Genomic DNA, 20,088 nt, shown 5'->3' with positions numbered 1-20,088 from the left:
GATATCACATCCTTCTGGGCCTTTTGTAGCTTTTGTGGCTTCAGGAACCTCTGGTGCTGTTATAGGCGCTGTTATAGGCTCTTTAATAGAGTCCTCTAATTTATTACTCAAGACATACCCCATAGAACCTATTTTGTTGCATATATCCCTAGCTTCATATACATCTTTTTCATTTGTCCTATTACCATCATGAGCCATCTCCATGTCCGCAGCTGCCATGTCCATATCCATATCCCTAGCATCTATTTTATTACATTTAGCACCAACTTCGATTGCATCATTTTCCTTGTTTTCCTTGTTGTTCTCACTTACTGCTACGATTTCAGTTCCTTCACTGGCCCTGTGTCTCATATGTCTACTGCTGTCTAATCCACCTGCGCCCCCATTACCTGGCATTGCTCTACACTCACTGTCTCCACCTCCAATTCCAGCGCCGCCTCCTTCCTTGTGAGGGATTACCTCCAATTCCAGTTCCTTTGCTTCCTTTGCTTCTACGGACTTAGCCCCGCCCCCACAAGAGTCTCCGCCTCTGCCGGACTCTCCGCCTACTAAGGCTTCCCGGCTCAGACGCTCTGTAACTTCAGTCAGAGCAGGATGGTCGCGCTTACCCTCTGTCTCCGCCTCGACCTCCCGCTCAATGGGCACTTCAGTGAGCGCTGATGTTCCATGCGCTTCAGACTTTTTCTTTTCCATGTCCGCCGTGGTTTCTGCAGCCTCTGTTTGTACGCTTGCGGAAGTCTCTGCCCCATGTGTTGCAGCGAGTGAGTGCATGTCAGTCGATCCACTCGTTACTCCATTCAGTCCGCTTCCAGGCGACTGCTGGGTCAGGAGGGCTCTGCCTGCCTCTGCTACATCGTCATGTGTCCCGTCAGAGCCGGATCCATGCCCCCTCTGCTTCAAGTCCGGAGCAGCAGTCTCGGTTTCCAGCACTATGGGCTCCATCACGGCACCCTCAAGATTGGTTGATATAGATGCTTTTGCTTCTGCAACTGCTGATGAAAACGAAAAGGACGATGGCCCCCTTGCCTGAAAAGACTCAAAAATCAAAGGCTGCCGCAGTATTGCTTCTGTTGCAGTATCCAAAACAGGTAAGTCCTTGCGACGCTCCTCTCTTCTCTTCAAACTTGCTAGAAGTCGCTCTTCCTCCCTTCTTTTAGCTGCCTCTCTTCGTGTCTGTGCCCTTTGATGTGCCTTTGTTTGTTGCTTCACAGTTGGTGTCCCAGGGTCGCTAAATAGTTCCGCTTCTTCTTCTTGTTTCTGCTTCTGCTTCTGGGTAGTCCTCAGCACCTTGGGGGCCATGACACGCTTAACAACCCTCAGAACCTCTTGGCACGATGCTAGCCTCTCCTTAGCGTTTGAGAGCACCTTAAATAATGTCTTGGAAAATGCTCTGGACAGCTCTGCCTGCCATCTGCCTCTCGGTGCGGATGCCGGTGATGCACTTAATATGCTCGATTTGTTCAGATTTCTCAGCCAGCATGTGTCTGCCTCCTCTGGTGCAGCCAGCCAAATAATTGTATATTCCATACGTACTCCCTCTTAGCCCATCCATAAAATCCACTATCCAGGAAGACCTCCAACCTCTGTGTCCTCGTGGGTCAGATGGAGAGAAGGTTTTCCTCAGGAAACTGAGCCATGCCTGTGCGATTGACAAAAAGATAGCTGTAATTGCAGGAGAGTGGCCGAGTGCAGCTACCCCCTACGGACTGTCGGCAGCCATCTTGCCCCCTAAATTGACAACTTCTATTAAAAATTTTGTGGCTTCTCAGTTATCAATTTCAGGAAGAACCTTTGCAACTGTAGCTATTATTTATCATGATGGTCCTTCAACAACATCAGGGCATTACACATGCTATTTAAAATGTCAAAAAGGGTGGCAGCTGTGTAATGATACTCATTTGACTTTCAAACAACGTTTGCCTTTTGACTTAAAAAATTCATACCTAGTGTTTTTAGAACCAAAATTTAAGTAAAGGTAATTGGCCTATGAAGACGGGAGCAGTTAATAAAAGTTAGTTTACTGTTTAAAATTATATTCAGAGTAAAAGTGATCTAGATAATATAAAAGATTGAGTTGTCATATAGGTACTGTAAGTGGATCTCATTGTAAGTGATATCAGTATTATAGGAAATGTTGAATATGAGTGAGCCAGAGATGGAAATATGAATATTTAAACATTGTGAAAATGTTCTATGAGCTTTTCTTTCAGAACGTCGGGAAAACGGTAATTTCAGAGTTTATTTTGAGTAATTTGAAAACATACTGATACATCTGACACTATTTGGCCTTAAGGAAAAGTGAAGGATTGAGCAAAGAGTCATGACTGAACACAAGGAGGTAATGAAAACATTGAAAAATATTTCAGATGTTCTTGGAGCTTTTCTTATAGAAAGTCGATGAAATGGAAGTTTTAGAGAACAGCAGAGTACTTTCCAACGAAAAGGACCTTCATGATGTACTATTTGGCCTAAAGGAAAAGTAAATAAATCAAAGATTAGTGTACATATGTGATTTGTGAGTTTATATGTTTTTTTTTTAAACACAATCTTTTAGATTGTTTTTTTTTCCCCGCTGTTATATGATGAATAGTTTGAACTCACTGTTTTTAGTGAAATTCAATATGTTCTGAGAACAGCAAAAATAAACTATCTAACATGTTGTACAAATTATTCTATAGTTTGTATTGTGTAATTTATATTGTATTCCCATTGTCTTACACTCACTTTCCTTTTTCCACTCTCTTTCCGCTCTCTTTACTTACTCACACTGCCTTTCTCTCACTCTGTTTCACCCCCATTCGTTTACTCCAATTCTTTCACAACCCCTCATTTCCATTTCAACTATCTGCATCCCCTCTCTCCCTTGCACCACTTTTCAGCTTTCAGTCTTTCTGCTTTACTTCCTTTTTCCGTCTTTTCCTCCTTTGCTCTTTTAGTAATTCCTCTTTACTCACTCACCTCTTTTGTCGCACTCTGTCACTATAACTCACCCAATCTCCCTCACTTATCTTTCTTTGCTCCTTTCTTTTGACCTCTTCTCTCTATTTTCCGTTCACTACCTCTATGTCCTCAGTCCCTCACTCTCCTTGTGATATGCTCACTTGTGTTTATCTACCTTCTATCATTTCTCTTACAACAACTTCACTGCTCCTCTCTCATCGTTCTTCACCCCATTTCTTTTAGTCCGGTTCCATTACTACCCCTCATTTCCTATCTTTCAGTGTCCTTCTCTTTACTTTTATCACCAAATCCCATTCTCTCAGTACCACTGCTTTAGTCCTCTTCCCCTATCTTTCCTTCTTTTGCTCCCTTACTCATTTTCCTTTCCTCACTCATTGTACTCCACTTCACCTAGTCCTTCCCTTAGTCCCTCTGTCTACTAACTTCCTCACTCCTTTTCCATCAATCCTTCTATATTATCCTCTCTCCCTTCATCCCTTCACTCTGTGACTCCCCTTCACTCACTCTCAGTCATCTTCCATTCCTCATTCTTGTAAATGCATCCTCAATCAGACTCCTTTCCCTCTCAGTCATTCCTTTTTTACTTACTCCTCTTTCCTGATTTAGTTTTGCTAACTCACATTCTTTTAGTATCTTTCTTACCTTCAGTTCATTTCTCTCTTCTTCTCTTCCTCTCTGTCACTGAATGTATCTGCCTTACTCTTAGTAATTTGCCTTCCTTCTATTTCTTTTTCCCTCTTTTTGTCCTTCTACATTAGTTTATTTCCCTTTCTGTATCCTTCACTCTTACTTTATTTCTTAGTACACTTTTATGTTTTTTAAACTCTTGACCTGTCTCTTCTATTTTAAAATATATATTTTACGAATTAGAACTTATTTTTTCTTCTCTCTTTCACAGATACAAAGTGTAGTAAAAACATGTAATTAAATTTACATTAATTATATGGTAAGTGTGACTAAAAAAACGTAGCTTGTCCTCACCCTTTGCTTTAACCTCACTACTATTCTCTCACCCTACCTCACTCCTGTTTCCTTACTCTGCTTCCCTCACTTATTCTTAACCTACATGTTTACTCCTCTTTCCTTCACTCTCCTACCACATTCAACTTCTTTCAGTCCCCCTGCTTTACTTCCCTTAACCGCTGTTCTCTTCCTTCGCTCCCTCACTCATTCCCTTTCCCTTACTCACTTACTCCACTCCTCTCACTCCTTCTCTTAGTCTGTCTCTCCTCACAGTTCCTCACTCCCGTTCCCTCACTCTGTCTCTCTTACCCTCACTGTCTCTGTCCCCTCACTCTGTCACTACTCTTTCGTCATGCTCACTCACTACAACTCACCCACACTCCCTCACTTACCTTTCTCTGCTGCTTCACTCAGTCCCTTTCAGTCACTCCTTCCTTTACTCTCTCTGTCCTTTCTCTCTGTCACTCCCTATGTCTTACCCTTATTCACTTTTATCCACCCTCTTTCACCCCGCTTTACTTACACTCATTGCTCTTTTCTCACCCTCTCTCACCGTTGTTCCTTTACTCTGGTTCCGTCACTACCCCTCATTCCCCATCCTTTACTGTCCTTCCCTTTAGTTTCAACACCCACTCACATTCTCCCAGTACCTCTACTTTAGTCTTCTTCCTCTCTCTTCCCTTCTTTCGCTCCCTTGTTCATTTTCCTTTTCTCACTTACACCCTATTACACCTTCTCTCTGTCTTACTATGTAATACACAGTCCCTCTGTGTTGCTCCCTCTAGCTCTCTTTCTCTTAACATCACTCTCTCTGTGTCCTTCCCTTATGCTCACTCCTTCTTTATTTTGTTTAATTTTTTTTGGGTGCGCGCCCCGGTACGCGTACCGGTGCGCGTACCCTGGAGAAAAAAGAATGACAGAGTTTTTTAAAAATGTAGTTTTTTTTATAAATTGGAGGTAGTTCTAAAAAGAACTGTTTTTTTATTCTTTTTGTTGTTTTATATTTTTTTTATTGTTTTTTTGATTTTTTTTAACTTTTTGGGGCTTTTATGAACAATTTTATATTTTTTTTGTATTTTTTATGGGGAGAACCAAAAAACAGGGAATTGTAAACGGCTCAACTGGAGCAAAAAAAAATCAGGAAAAAATTAAGGTTTCTTTGGGCACTTGTGGTTATCACCAGCATGGTTGATGAGTGTAATACTTTGCTCACCATAGGTAATTGTTTTTTCACAAAATATACAAACGATTTTGTATCCACCAAACTTGGTTTGGATGTTAGGGACCATCTCCCTTGTCTCTGGACCCGATGGAGTGGGTTCTTTGCTTGTTGAGGTTCTGGAAGATTGGGGAAGGTTTCTGGACAGTTCTCTCACCTCTGCAGCAGAATAGTTGTTAGGATGCCTGCGTTGCATGTGGCGAATCATGGACTAATTACCAAAAGAATAGGGTTCCCCCTGGAAAGTTCAGTGCCACAGATCAGACAAGTCACTTTTGCTGCATTGACTTTCTTGTGGCCTCTTGGGAATTTAAAAAACTCCCACACAATGTGCTCTCTTGGTTTATAAGGGGATTGTCTTCAGGTAGGAAGTGCCTTCTCTCCTCCTCCTCTTCCTCCTCCTCCTCTTCTTCTTCACCACCAATGTGGTGTTGTGGTAGTCCTTGTGGTGGTGGTGGTGCTGATGCTCCAGCTGCTGCTGCTACTGTAGCCATTTTTCAATGAATGGAAACCGGTCTTCCTCACTCAAAGAACAAAGTGAGAATGAAGAAAAAAGGTGGGGGCTTTCATCATTTGAAAACCAAAACTGTTCTGAACCAATGAAAAGTGTTATTTTCAGGTCACATGACCCAGGCTTTCATCATTTGGAAACCAAAAGTGTTCTGAACCAATGAAAAGTGTTATTTTCAGGTCACATGACCAGACACGCTTACGCTATGCGCCCGGGGACGCGCCCCGGGGCGCGCCCGGGGGCGCTTACGTTGCGCGATCGTATGCGCTCGGGCGCTACCGGGTGCGCTTACGCCGTGCGCATCACGCGACTACGCGATACATCACGATGATGTTTTCGTTCGCGGCAATAGCGCTAACGGAACGCTCACCGGTACGCGCACCGGGGGGCGCCGTAACACTGCGCTTACCGGTGCGCTCACCGGTATGCGCACCGGGAGCACACCAAGGCAAAAAAATTAAAAAAAGGGAAAAATATACATAAAAAAATAGTATGACATAAATATACAACATAAAATTCATTATAAAAAATATTATATTTCATACCTATAGAGATTTGCTATTAAAAAACTTTTGAAATTCACTGAAAAAAACATAGGTTTGGGGCCCTATATATAGTTAGGAATTAGCATTTTCAAAACCTATGAAATTCACTGAAATAACCATAGGTTTCACACCAGTTATAGTTAGGAATTAGCATTTAAAAAACCTATGAAATTCACTGAAAAAACCATAGGTTTCACACCAGTTATAGTTAGGAATTAACGTTTAAAAAACCTATTAAATTCACTGAAAAAACCATAGGTTTCACACCAGTTATAGTTAGCTGGAAATTTTACTTGCATAAAATCATTGAAATTCCCACGTTATATTTAGTTGGACTCACTATAACTTGCGCGTGCAATGCACTGCTGATGACGTCACATATTACATCACTCATGACATGGTCAGTGACATCACTGATGACATCACTGATGACATCTCAAATGACATCACTGATGACATCACTGATGACATCTCAAATGACATCACTGATGACATCACTGATGACATCATCCATGTGATAATACAATACACCTCCTCACACTCTAATCTAACCTATGATACACCCAGTGTTAAATACAAACTACCATTCCTGAAACCATTGACACAGTAATACCACTTACCACATACGCACTCACTGATTTCTAGGTCTACACACACATCCACTCATTCACCCATACAATCTTTCATACATACAGTCACTCATCAATACAAGACTAACATATGCACTCATACACCTATACAGAGACTCACACACTGCCACTCATCCATGGAGTTACTCACACACCTAGTCAGTCATGTAAAGAATCAATCACACTCCCATTTCCACAACTAAACAGTTATAGACACAAAACCTTACTTATTTAAACATAGACTAACACATACTTACTGTCTTTTACAATCACTGATACAAGTACATATTGATAGATACAGTCACTTATGCAATCACAGGCTGTTATATATATAGTCATTTATATTTGACAACTCTCAAATGAACTGTGTTTTACATATGTACTTACTTGGACATGTAGCACTGAGATATCCATTCAGTCACCAACACACCCATGCACACAGTAAACCACCTATACAGCTGTTTCCTCATGCACTCTTGAACCCATACACCAAGTGAATCAACTGCTCACACATCTATGCACAGAGTCACACACTTCCCAGCCACCTCCACTCACACTCACCCTCACATACAAATACTTGGGTTACCAATCATTAACCCATATAGCCAGTCATATAGCTACTAATCAATACATGCAGCACCTTACACAACAACAGACATAATGATGCACACATTCTAACAGTTTAGTCACTAACCCATGCATTCAGTAAGACACATTTAATATCCCACTGATACAGTCAGTCACGCACCTACTAAATCCATTATCCAAACACTCATACATACACTCATTCTATTCCTCAATATGTTAAACAAATTTTTATTTTACAGGAACACACATTCACAAGGATAATGTCATCAGTGATGTCATTTGAGATGTCATCAGTGATGTCATCAGTAATGTCATTTGAGATGTCATCAGTGATGTCATCAGTGATGTCACTGACCATGTCATGAGTGATGTAATATGTGACGTCATCAGCAGTGCATTGCACGTGCAAGTTATAGTGAGTCCAACTAACTATACCGTGGGAATTTCAATGGTTTTATGCGAGTAAAATTTGCAGCTAACTATAACTGGTGTGAAACCTATGGTTTTTTCAGTGAATTTAATAGGTTTTTTTAAACGCTAATTCCTAACTATAACTGGTGTGAAACCTATGGTTTTTTCAGTGAATATATATATACATATATACACATATATATGTATATATAATACATTCACTAAAAAAAACAAAGGTTAAAGTAACGCTGTAGAAAATGTACTCCCTTTAAAAAATATGCGGGCACAAGAGAACCCATCCAAAAGCAGCCCAAGGAGGGGGGTGGGAGCCCCCTTCCATTCAAAACACGCCAGGTCCTGGGGGATGGGGTCACTGACCATGTCATATGTGAGGTCATCAGCAGTGCATTGCGGGCGCGCGAGTTATAGTTAACTATAACGGGGGAATTTCAATGGTTTTGTATGAGTGAAATGTCCAGCTAACTATAACATGTGTGAAACCTATGGTTTTTGAGTGAATTTCTAAGGTTTTTTAAATGCTAATTTTTAACTATAACGTGTGTGAAACCTATGTTTTTTTCAGTGAATTTCTAAGGTTTTTCAAATGCTAATTTTTAACTATAACGCGGGTTAAACCTATGGTTTTTTCAGTGAATTTCTAAGGCTTTTTAAAAGCTAATTTTTAACTGTAACGTGGCTGAAACCTATGTTTTTTTCAGTGAATTTCAAAGGTTTTGTAAATGATAATTTTAAAATGTATTAATTGTTATATTTTTTATACCGATTTACTACATTATTTTAAATTATTTATTTTTAGATAATTTATTTTTTAAATTACATTACATTTTTTTATATAAATTGAAAAATAAATGTTTTTAAAAATATTGAAATTTTAATATTTTTATTTTTTTAATAATTTTTAAATTTATATATATTTTATATAGCAGGCAATGATATCCTATGGAAGAAAATTAAAGTTACTGGTAAGTACAGTTAAATTGACTTTTCAGGAACAGTAGTGAGCTGAAAGATGCAGCACTGATGTCTCTCCTGAAAACAGGTGAGTAAATCGGAATTCGTAGTTTGGCTGATTTGTGAGGAATTTTTTAAAGTTCCAAAACTCCACACTTAGAAGAATTTTCAAGTGAAACATGTCAATGTTACCCTATGGAAGGAAATTCAAGTTACTGTAACTACGATTAGAATTACTTTTCAGGATCACTAGTGGGCTAAAAGATGCAGCTATGAGGTCTCTCCTGATAACAGGTGAGTAAATCAGAATTCGTACTTCGGCTGATTTTAGAGGAATTTTTTAAAGTTCCAAAACTCCACACTTAGAAAAATGTCCAAGTAAAACATGTCAATGTTAGCCTATGAAAGGAAATTCAAGTTACTGTAAAAACAATTAGAATTACTTTTCAGAATCAATAGTGGGCTGAGAGATGCAGCACTGAGGTTTCTCCTGATAACAGGTGAGTAAATTGGAACTCGTAGTTCGGCTGATTTTAGAGGAATTTTTTTAACTTCCTGAACTCCACACTTCGAAAAATTTCCAAGTGAAACCAGTCAATGTTAGCCTATGGAAGGAAATTCAAGTTACTGTAAGTATGGTTAGAATTACTTTTCAGGATCAGTAGTGCGCTCAAAGATGCAGTACTGAGGTCTCTTGTGATAACAGGTGAGTAAATCGGAATTCGTAGTTCGGCTGATTTTACAGGAATATTTTGCGCAATAGTGAAGGAAGTTGGTGGGGCCTGAGGTAACATGTGTGCAAACACACCCTGTGGCGTGTTTTAGGTTTGGGGAATTAATTCCTCTTCAATCCTGAGGTCCCCTGTGAGCCAACTAGCCCACCAGGTACCTCCAGTATGCGCCCAGGAGCTGCATTGCAGACAGGTGTTCAGAGGGCACGCCCCCTTTTTACACTGCAGCTCCGTGGTGCTTACTGGAGGTACCTGTTTGACTAGTCGGCCCCTAGGGGACCTCTGGATTGAAGAAGAATGAATTCCCCAACTTAAAACGCGCCACAGAACATGTTTGCACACATATCACCGCTAGCCCCGCCCCCTACCTTCACCACTGTGCAAACACGCCCCGTACCGCGTTCTAAGTTGGGAGATTAAGTCCCCTTGTATACTGGGGGTCCATGGAGGCAAACTAGCCCACCAGGAACCTCCAGTGTGCGCCAGGGGGCTGCGTTGCAGAGACATGTAAAGAGGCCACTCCCCTTTTTACACCTCTCTGCAACACAGCCCCCTGGCGCTTTTTCAGAGGGGGAACTAATTACCCTTGCATACTGGGAGTCCCTGGGGCCAACTATCCCACCAGGAACCTCCAGTATGCACCAGGGGGCTGCATTGCAGAGAGGTGTAATGAGGCCCACCCCTTTTTTACACCTCTCTGCAACGCAGCCCCCTGGCGCTTTTTCAGAAGGGGAATTAATTCCCCTTGCATACTGGGGGTCCCTGGGGGCAAACTAGCCCACCAGCAACGTCCAGTATGCGCCAGAGGGCTGCGTTGCAGAGAGGTGTAATGAGGCCCCGCCCCTTTTTACACCTCTCTGCAACGCAGCCCCCTGGCGCTTTTTCAGAAGGGGAACTAATTCCCCTTGCATACTGGGGGTCCCTGGGGGCCAACTAGCCCACCAGCAACGTCCAGTTTGTGCCAGGGGGCTGCGTTGCAGAGAGGTGTAAAAAGGCCTCTTTACACGGCTCTGCAAGGGAGCACCCTGGCCCATACTGGAGGCTCCTGGTGGGCTAGTTGGCCCCTAGGTACCCCCAGTATGCGAGGGGAATTACTTCCCCCTCTGCAAACGCGCTAGGGGGCGCGTTTGCAGAGAGGTGCTGGGAGGGGGCGTGGCCTCCTCCCGATCCCGTTTTTTTTTTTGTACTTTTAAGAAGGGGGGCTGTGTAGCCCCCCTTCTTTTTCTTTTTTTTGGGGCCCTGGGGACCCCATCCCCCAGGGCCTGACCCCAATTTAAAAAAAAAATAATTAAATAGGGAAGGGGGCCGCATGGCCCCCCTCCCGTGGCCAATTCCGGCCCCAGGGACCCCATCCCCCGGGGCATGGCCAACTTTATTTTACTTTTATTTTTTGGAGGGGGCAGCCCCCCTCATTTGCCCCCTTAAGGCCCCGGGGACCCCATCCCCCGGTGCTGGCATTTTATTTTTTTTATTTTTTGGGGGGAGAGGTGCCGCGTGGCCCCTCTCCCGGGCCACTTCTGGCCCCGGGGACCCCAACCCCCGGGGCCTGGCCTTCCTTGTTGGGGGCCGTGAGGGGGTCCCCAAGCCTCCCACGGTCCCTGACGGCTCCCCGCATCCTGCGGGAGCCTGCATTGCTTTTCTGCATGGGGAGCAGCTAACAGGCTGCTCCCCATACAGAAAAGCAATCGGCTTTAATTTTTGAAAGAGAGAGCAGGTTTCCTGCTCTCTCTTTCAAAAATCAAAGCAGTTTGCTGTGGCAGGATGGGAGCCGCGATGCTCCCGCCCTACCACAGCAAACAGCAGTGTCCCGGGGGTAGGCACCCCGGGACACTGCAGGAGCCGGCCCTGGGGGTTGGCGGTCCCCAGGGCCATCGAGCGCTCCAGGAGGGGGGCCGCGTGATTCTCCTCCCAACATCTAAGAAGCCCCGGGGGTGGTGGTCCCCGGGGCATGTGGGGGGGCTTGAGCCCCCCATACAGGTTGTTTTAAAAAAAATTTAAAAACCAAGCCTCGGGGGGTGGCGGTCCCCGGGGCTCGGGGGGCCTTAGAGGACCCCATCATTAATGTCTTTGCCCCAGGGGGGGTGGCGGTCCCGGGGCTGCGGGGGGCCGTGTGCCCCCTGCTAGGATAATGACTTTGCCCCGGGGGATGGCGGTCCCCGGGGCAGTGTGGGGGGGGATTGGGACCCCCCACACTTTTTTAAAAATATGCCCCGGGATTTGGTCCCCCCAGGGGCTAATTTTAAAAAAAACAACCCGGGTTTATTTATTTTTTCGCGGGGTACGCCTACGTACGCGTACCCCGCGAAATAAAAAACATAAAATTGGGGCCTTGGGGTCCTTGTGGGACCCCCTGAGCAGGCCTAGGGAGTCAGGGTGTGTCTACCCTGCCCCCTTTGCGTGTTTTGCGCGTTTGTTTTCAGATTTCTTGTGCTTCGGTTCTACCGAGGCACAAGATGGCTGCCAACACTTCCTGGTTTGGAGTGTTGACAGACAGTTGACAGCCAAAGACCATGCAGCTCGTGCTCTTAATGGTACGCGTACTGTCCTTTGACGGTACTCGTACGGTACAACTTCGGATATATATCTATGATTTTACTTTTGATTTTCTCAGGAACTACTGAATGGATTTACACCATTCAACAAAAAGGGTCATCTGCGAACCAAACTCTACCTTTTTGCCAAATTTGGTGTAATTCCTTTCAGCCGTTCGGGCTGTAGCCCTGCCTAAAGGTCCTATGGAAAATTGCACGGGGAAAACACGTTTTGAGACCCCCTTTTTTTCTCGGCTCCCGCTTGACGAATCACCCCCAAACTTTCAGGGAAGGAGCGGAGCGGAGCAGGCCATTTTCTTGGTGAAATTTGCGAAGATTCATCCACCGGCGCCAAAGTTATTCTAAAAAGAATGTTGCGGATTTCCTATGGAAACTAGCTTTTGACTATAACTACCTACTGGCGACCGCCAGTAGGTAATATATATATATGTTGGACCTGGCCCTTTTGGCAGGTTCACCCCAAAACTTTTTGTTTTTTCCTAGCCTGTTTCTGTAACCTGGTGTTGGTGATTTTAGGCCTCTGCGCACTTTTTCACTGTGGTACAGTGTAAAGTGCGTGAGCTCTCTGTGTGTGTGGTGACTGACCTGCCCTCCCATTGGAATGCATGGGGAATATGTGTGACCATGGTAGTTCCTGATGTGTGGGGAGTGCAGGGTCGAGTTTGGTATGTGCAAACTCATGAGATTGAATGCTGCGCAATGATGTATGCAGCATGATTGTGTCTAGTGTGGAAGTGCCACTGCTAGAAGTTGGCATGTTAGTGTAATTTGTGTCTGGCGTTTGATTGGCTGGAGCTGGCTGGTGAGCCTGGCTCCAGGAGTCAGGATGGGTCTGCCCTGGTGGTGAATGGAGAGATTAGCATGCTGATGTGAGGGAGAGGTACACCTGGGACCTGAATAGGGCTGGGTTTTCCCTCCACAATGCTGGCTCCACCCCCTGTGGTGCGTCTGATGTCCCTAGCCTGGCCACTGAAAGGGAGTTCCCCATAACCAGTTGTAGCTGGTTCTCACATTGCCTACACCCTGCTAGACAAAGGGATTTTGGTGTATAAAAAGAGGCTGTGACCTTTTGTAAAAGGTTCTTGTCTTGCTACTTGAATCCTGCCAGGGACGTGCTGCTGCTTGGGCCCAGGGGAAGGCTTGCCTCCCTGGGCCCTGGCCAGCCCCTGGATGCCTGATGGATGTCCCTGAAACCTTTGGGGGCCTGACCTTTGTCCTGGACTAGTGTGTCTCTAGCGCTGGGGAGCACTTTATTTCTACTTGGACCTTGTTGGTCCTCTAGCGCTGGGAGCGCTTTATTTTCCGATTGCGCTTAGGAGCGCTGTGTGCCAAGAATTCACCGCCGGCCCTGGGGATTACCGAGGAGATGCTTTGCCCGCCTCCCTGCTCGGGGCCACGCTGCCATTGGTGGCCCTCCGAGGCAGGAAGCCAGGCATCTGTTGCCAGGACGGGGGCGGGGTGTGCAATCCAGCAGGAAGTCCCGCCCGCCGCCGCCGGCCCGAGAAAGAAGCAGCTGGCCGAGGAATGGCCGCCCGGGGCCCCCGTGAGCTGGGAGGGAGCCCCGGAGGAGAAGTTGATCTGGAGCCTTGCGGCTCCACTCTGAAGGCCCGGGTGCCGCAAGAAGAAGGGAGAGTCTTTTTCAAACAGGGCTCCCGTGTGCATTGGGAGCCCTGTGCGTGCCCGCAAGCATGGTGAGCAGAGGCGGAAGGGGTGTGGGGCACATTGCCCGTGCCTGCCCCGCCGCAAGTTAAGGCCCGGGTGAAGGAGCAGCTGTCCGCGGGGCTCCCATGTGTTAGGGAGAGCCCGCCTTTGCCCGCGAGAGAAGCGCTGCTGCCAGGTGAAGAGGAGAGGAGCCCTGCATCGCCGGTGAGTGAGGGCTGAGGGGGGCATCGGCAGTCCTAGAGCCAGGAAGCTCCCGTGAAGTGCTCGTACAGGGTACGTCCCCGTAAGGGGCTGGGGCCATTGTTCAGAGGCCCACGAGGGCTCCGGGGCCATTGCCTGTTTGAGTCCCCAGGAGGGGACTCCAGCAAAGAAGGCGCCAGATTTGTTCTCCGAGCCCCGAGAAGCTCAAGGCGCCACAGTTGTTGTTAGAGCCCCGAGAGGCTCACGGCGCCACAGTTGGTTTTAGAGCCCACGAGGCTCCCCCATCGAGGCGGCATATTTGTTTCGAGTCCACGAGGGACTCCAACGAGGGGGCCATCATTTCCTTGCTGAGCACAGAGGGGCCATATTCCCCCCGGTGGTGTGGCACAGTGGTGCCATGTTTGTAGAGAGTCCCTGAGAGGGACAGAGGCGGCACAGTGGTGCCAGGCCCCAGTGGATTTCAGAGCCAGATGGCTCCAACAGTTGGCACAGTTATGTTCTAGGACCAGTGAGGGCCCTGGCGCAGTTTTGTTGATTTACAGCTGCCCAGCAAGTAGTGGGCAGCTGCACCGTTAGGCGCAATTGAGAGAGAGTCCCTGAGAGGGACAGAGATGGCACAGAGGTGCCAGGCCTGCTACAGCCACGCAGCACTTAGTGCCAGCTGCAACGTTTAGGCCCTGTTGTTGTTCCCAGCTGCCCAGCAATTAGTGGGCAGCTGCAATGTTTAGGTTTGCGCTGGTGGCGCACCCCTGACTGGCGCTGCGTGGCAGCGCGCTCTGACATTCTGGACACAGGGCATTTGAGCCCTTCTTGGGATGGCCAGTTGGCCAGGGGGCTGGTATGTGGGTAGGGCGCAAGGCCCTAAGGTGATTTTTGCGCAATGTGATTTTACTATGTTTATGATGGTAATTGCCTAATGTGATTTTTGAGCAATGTGATTTTACTATGTTAGGAGGGTATTTGCCTAATGTGTTTTATGGGCTAGAGTGATGTGGTGCTAGGAAATGTAATGCATTTAGTATGTTTTACGCACCCTGTATTGATACCTCTAGAGATGGTTTTACTTATGGAGGTTGGTGTTAGTGAGATTTTACTTCACTGTGAGTTACGCCCCTAAATGTGATTTATTCTTAGGAGGCAGAGTCTGATGTGTTTAGACTAATGAGAGATTGCCTTCTGTAGTTTTACTGGTTAGGCCTAAATGTGATTATGTGTAATGTGCTTCGCCTTTATGCTTGTGTTATACTTCTAAATGTGCTCATGCTTAGAAGTTTGCTTTGCCTAGTATGTTATACTAGAGAGGTTATGTGTCCATGCGTGATCTATGCCTATGGTTATTAGTATTGCGTAGTGTGTACCTACCTGTTACCAGTGGTTACTGGTTGTGATCTTTAATTGTTATTTGGTGTGACAGTTATTCTAAGTGCTAGTTCTACTAAGTGCTGATTCTGACAGTGGCCCACGTGGCCCTGTCCTGGTGTAAATAATCCTGTGTGAATATTGCCCATGCCAGTTGGCACAATGTATATTGTGTGATTACTATCTGATGTGTTTTGACAATACAAAAGTTATTTTTATATAACCTTGTGTGGAGTTCCTTTTGTGGTGTGCCTTGGATGTTGTTGCTGTTGTGTGCGTGCGCAAATGCTTAACACATTGCCTCCGGGATAAGCCTGTCTGCTCGTGCCAAGCTACCAACGGGGTGAGCAGGGGTTATTTTGGCGTGTGACCCCCTTGCCCTGACTAGAATGGTGGTTTCTGCCTGGCTTTGGCGTAAGCCTTAGCCAACCAGAAATCCCAGTTTTAACAATATATATATACACTTATGGCGCAAGCCTTCTGAGGTAATATGACTAGAATTTGGAACACGATACCTCCAAACCTACGCACCGCCACCTCTTTCCGGATTTTCAAAATAGATCTTAAAACTCTACTCCTCCAAAGACACTTTGATCAAAAACTCTCCTTGCCAAGCTCCCCACCAGGCACACGCCCCCTCATCCCAGGTCCTGTCCCTGTTTGTTCATGACACTCACGAGAGCTACTTCAACACTCTGTCTTAATTTTGTAAATATGTAGTATATATTTGGGTAACCCTAATCGCTCCACTTTTTTTTAGTACGTAACCTTGAGTGAATCACACGAGCTACTATGAAACTCTGTCTCAAATTTGTAAATGTGTATTACATATTTGTGTAACCCTAATCACTCCACCTTTTCTTAATATGTAACCTTGAGTGAATTTGTAACCTATTAATCTTAAACTCTCACCATAAGCAACTGTTGGACATATTAGTAGTGTTACCTACTACCATGTCTCTCTTGTTCCTTATGTAATTCACTTTGCTCTATTGTAAAGTGCTCTGACACCTCTGTGTAAAGTACGCACTATATAAAAGCATATAAATAAATAAATATTTATTACAGAGTGGGGTCTTAGTTAGGGTAACCAGAGAGGAATTTGGCAGATTTTCCCCGATTAATAACTTTGTGCCCAATTGGCGAATTTCCATAAACTTTCCAGACATACTGCTTTTTCTACATTGGCGGGAGAACTAAAGTTTGGCGGTGATTGGCCAAGGTGGAGCAAAGATAAAAGGGAGGTCCTAAAACGCATTTGGGCACCAATTAATTTTTCCATAGACTTTGTGTACTCATGTGTAGTGGCCAAATGCCTAGTCACATTTTCATCAAATTTGTCACAATTATGCATTATGGTGTGAAGATGATACTTTAAGGTACTACAGGTATTTTTTAAGTTAAAAGGATTTTTAACTTACTGATATCTGTTGTAGCAGTACTTTCATGAATGTTCACAGTATTTCATGGATGTACCACAGTACATAGTGATGAAAAGGCCTTATGTGATTGGGTAATGACTACCTTTACAAAAGTTAAATCTTATACTATATGCATCAACAGGGGTCGAAGTAGCCTTTAAGCGTTGAGTAAACTAATATACACAAAAAGAGCAGTGGCCCACAGGTGATGGATTACTCAGTCCTGAGTAATCAACAACAGTTTCTTAATTACTATTGGAATACAAACAAAACTTTGCCTATGACTACAAAATGTTATGTTAAAAACTATTCAAGGTAGCTGCAGATCTGGTTTTTGTTTGCAATTTATTTTTGTTATAAAATAGTGTCCACCTCTCACACATTCACAAAAATCCAACTATTACATGATTCATCACATTCAGACATACAGAAAATGTTTAGCTACTACAGGAATTTATACAGTCTTTCATCATATATTTTTTTAATAGCACTAATGGCCTACGTCGTTTTTTGTATGCACTGGGTCCGTTTTGCAGGTAGTCCACATATGTAGACAATTGCCAACCAATCTGATGTCCCACACCTAGTTGCTATTACACTTAGATTAAGTGGCATGCACGGACAATATACTCACCCCGACATTTTCAGGTACCAACTATGATTAAATGGCAGTCGGGGCAATTAGGCCGTTGTACTTATTAGCATAGGCAATGTACTTCAGTGCCTCTGAGCAGCTACTCCTTTGCACATATTTGGAAATGTTAGGGTTGCGAATATAGATGGACAAATATGTGTTGAGTCGTTGGCTTTCATCTAAAAATAACTGCATTCTGTTTTCTTCACTAATCAAAACAATCGTACAAATTGTTTCCAAAGGTAAAGAACTGAAAATGTGAACCCATGTTTATCAATGTGATCTACAATTGTAATGTTTTCGCTGTGAAATTGAAAACTTTAAATCGCACTGTAGGAAATGAAGCAAGTGGAAAACCCAGGGGCTGCTGCTTGCCTCCACTCAATATCCTTTTCACAAGATGACATTATATTTGGCACTTCCCCTCTCGCCGTGTCACCATGAAGGGTTAAAGCCCTCTCACTAGAGAGCATGCATGACTTTAGGTCATTAAACTCTGCTGCCTTGAAACTGGCCTCTGGCATAATGGTTTGATGTTCTTCATTGGACCAATATTCTGAGAAGCACAGATTGAACGTATATTATTGACTGGTATGCTTTCATTTCAGAGCACCCCTGTGTGTAATTACTTACAGATCCATAGCATGTATGATGGTAGCATGTATGTGGGAAATAGGCCTTGTACTTTTGATTTTACAGGGACACTTCATCATAGCCGCTGCTTTTAGCTTTATTATAATACCACATTCCATTTCCGTTGTGGATGAAACACCCCACATTTAACATTTATTAAATCCACACATAAATGCTGCTCCCATACATATGCGCCACAGTTTACCATATATATACAAATTGGCATCTCTAGAGGAGTGTTGTACCAGCAGGACACAAAACCACCCCCTTTCCAAGCCACCAGCTACTAGGGTAGAGCCAGAGAGTCCAGGACCACTAGCAGGACGGCCCCCTCTCCCGCCAGCCTAGAGCCGCCATAACTGCCTCCCCTGCTCCAGGGTTAACCGTTTTCCGTCCAAAAGGAGTCCCTCAGCCTTTTCTCTTATCAGGGACCCCGCCCCGCCCCTCACAATTGAACTTAGGGATGGGTGGGTGGGCAACTCTTTCTTGGCTGGCCTTCCTGTTCCCAGGCGAAAGACAAAAGAGGGCTACTCCCGGGGTGCTGCTCTCCTTTATCCCTTAGGGAGGAGGGTCCTCAGACGCCCACCAAGCGTCTCGTATTCCCGAGGACCCCTCCCCATGACGTCCCAACACAGAATCGAAACTTATCCACCGAGGCGGGCACGGAATGCCCACTAAAGGCCCCCCTCCTCTAGTCGCGGGGGTGGCCTCTCATTACAGGGACACTTCATCATAGCCGCTGCTTTATTTGGCACTCATAGTTGGGGTAAACACTATTTCTGCTCTTTGTGATTGTTTCAGAACGAAACAACTTCTGAAATTATACAAAGTGGATACAAAAAGTTTTTAATTAGAATTCAAAAGTTTCGGAGCTGCAGAGAACGTAAAATTACCTTAGTTAGTGTTGGAAAATGTGCAGCATTAACTGATTTCTTGAGGGCAATACTAGAAGTGTTCTCATTTCAGAACTTGGTACTATTCCCTCGAAGGATTGTGCAAATGTTTTTCCACAATCATTGGAACAATACCAAGTGACCCCCCTCCTCTCATTTTTGCTACTTCTGCTATACTTTGTAGTCAGAGGAAAGGAACATTTCACATATGCTGGAGAGATGGCGAATATATATGAAAATCTACGTTTTATGTATGCAGGAGCAACAAAATGTGGGGGTGGGGGGGTCAGGAGGCATTTGAGAATTGGACTCTGGATAGAAGAGTTATCAGTTCCTTACTGAAAATTTCGACAAATTTGATTTCCCTTATGGCAGGGGAAATTACAGTAAGCTCACACCATTACAATCCTTTTTGAGTAACCAGAGTCTCAAGATGGCCTTTAAATCACACCATTGCACGTTGTGGAGATCAATTGTGACCTTGGTTTCCTCAAATAAAACTGTGGTTCAGTGTGTTTTTCTTTTGATTTATTTGCGCAAATGGTTGATTTCTGTGGTGATTTAGCTCTATATAGCTATAGCTATATAGCTCTATATATATACCCTCAACACCACCGTTAGTGTTATGGTGTAATAATATACTAATTAAGCCCGTCCCAGATTTCTTCCTTACAATCCCTCTTCTGAATGGGTGTGCTTCTTTCTTTGAAGCAGCACCTGGACTTTTCACAGTCCCTATGAGTTTAGCGTGGTGATAGTCAACAACAGCTTCCTCGTTCGAACAGTTTTTCTAGCACAACTATATCTGAAGAAAAAATTCTGCCATCCTCTGTTTTCCCAGGTAGCGAAAATTTCTCCTGTCCCCATGCAATAACTCGCAGCACTAGAAATGTGCAGCATAGATGAGGTTCACCACTGATATCTGTGTGTTTGAGCAAGAACGGGTTTCTGATACGTGTTTTGGTATGGAGTGTATTCAATGGAATGCGGCGTCACTTCCTGTAATGGAATGCTGCGTCACTTTCTGTGATCTATTGATGCGTCACTGTCTGTAACAGGAGGCTGTTGATGGAATGCTACGTCATGCCCCTGCTTCTTATAAGTTATTTATAGATATGAAGGCGGAAATCCGACAACAGGGCATGTTCTTTGTTTAAAGAATGCCCCTTTCCGAAAGTAACTGGGGGAATGCACGGATCAGGA

Source organism: Lissotriton helveticus, chromosome 8 (genome assembly GCF_964261635.1).
Source record: "Lissotriton helveticus chromosome 8, aLisHel1.1, whole genome shotgun sequence".
Taxonomy (NCBI): Eukaryota; Metazoa; Chordata; class Amphibia; order Caudata; family Salamandridae; genus Lissotriton; species Lissotriton helveticus.
The sequence above is the reverse complement of the archived record's forward strand: the minus strand, read 5'-3'. Positions refer to the sequence as shown.